This window comes from Sinocyclocheilus grahami, unplaced genomic scaffold (genome assembly GCF_001515645.1).
Source record: "Sinocyclocheilus grahami isolate Dianchi unplaced genomic scaffold, SAMN03320097.WGS_v1.1 scaffold160.1, whole genome shotgun sequence".
Lineage (NCBI taxonomy): Eukaryota > Metazoa > Chordata > Actinopteri > Cypriniformes > Cyprinidae > Sinocyclocheilus > Sinocyclocheilus grahami.
In genome coordinates this window covers 1,949,073-1,950,088 of record NW_015505339.1, presented here as the reverse complement: position 1 = coordinate 1,950,088, position 1,016 = coordinate 1,949,073, and the positions used below count along the sequence as shown (strand labels likewise).

At 34.2% G+C, this 1,016-nt stretch overlaps 1 long non-coding RNA gene across 1 annotated transcript; it reads left to right on the top strand.

Annotated features, from left to right (window-relative positions):
• Positions 1-257: 257 nt before the first annotated feature.
• LOC107592906 (uncharacterized) lies at positions 258-748 on the top strand. Its single transcript, XR_001610041.1, has 3 exons — positions 258-279; positions 441-535; positions 733-748. It is a non-coding gene; the product is annotated as an uncharacterized lncRNA (long non-coding RNA).
• Positions 749-1,016: the final 268 nt, after the last annotated feature.

Sequence of the window (1,016 nt, the reverse complement as noted above, 5' to 3'; positions counted from 1 at the left end):
TTGTTATGAAGTCAGTTGTGCCAGACAATTTTGGAGGCAGAAACAGATTGTGGGGGGCACTATAGGGAAAAACTTAAACTGTTGGAATAAAGAGTTTTAAAGGGTTAGTGATGGAAAACTTGCAGGACAATGGGCATCAGTGTTTAAGGTTGGTAAACACGTGTACACGGACACATATAATACTACCCGCCTGACATTGGCATGTGTTATTCAGGTGTCAAAGTTGTGCAGAGTTGAAGGAAGAAACCTCAAAGACAGTGCCAGAAGGATGCTGGACAGGTAAAGCCTACAAAACGTGCCACATTAATCAAACATTGTGGTGTAAATACTCAATAAGTTACAACGCAAATCAGAAATTTAAAGAATTCCTTTACTGGTCATTTTGAAATGTCAAACTTTGTCTGCAATTGTTAACCACCTCAATCTGTATTATATTTTAGGGTTTTAAAAAAATTCCCTCATGTCCAAATTCAACATGAAGGGGGTGGTCCACTGCAGAAAGAGGCATGTGAAAAGACTGCATTGTTCATTAGAGGTATGTGTATAAAACACACAACATTTACCAGAGAGCTTCTCTCTTTTTTAACACACTAAATGGTGATACACTATATATCTCGTTTTTGTTTTTAGTAGGCATCCAAGCAAAAGAGAATGACTCCCTGTCACAATTAGTGTAATTAAAGTAACAAATTATGTCAAGCTTTTCTTGTGCTTTTTTTTCTTATTTGGCAGATGCTGTGATGACCAACTTCCCGGCAGCAACAGAGTTGGACTTGAGGAATGCAGTTGGGAGGCATTTTAAACCAGAAATAAAACCAATAATTAATAATTTCCTTTAAGTTCACTGTTGGTTGTTTTATTCGTTAAAAGTAAACCAACAAAAGGGTTAATAATTTTTTATGTTGTCATTTATCCATAATGTTTTAATGTTAAATGTGATAACATGCTCTTGATTTGTATTAGATTTTTTTATTTTAAATATCTTAAGTTATTTAAAATATTTTATTTTTTCATTT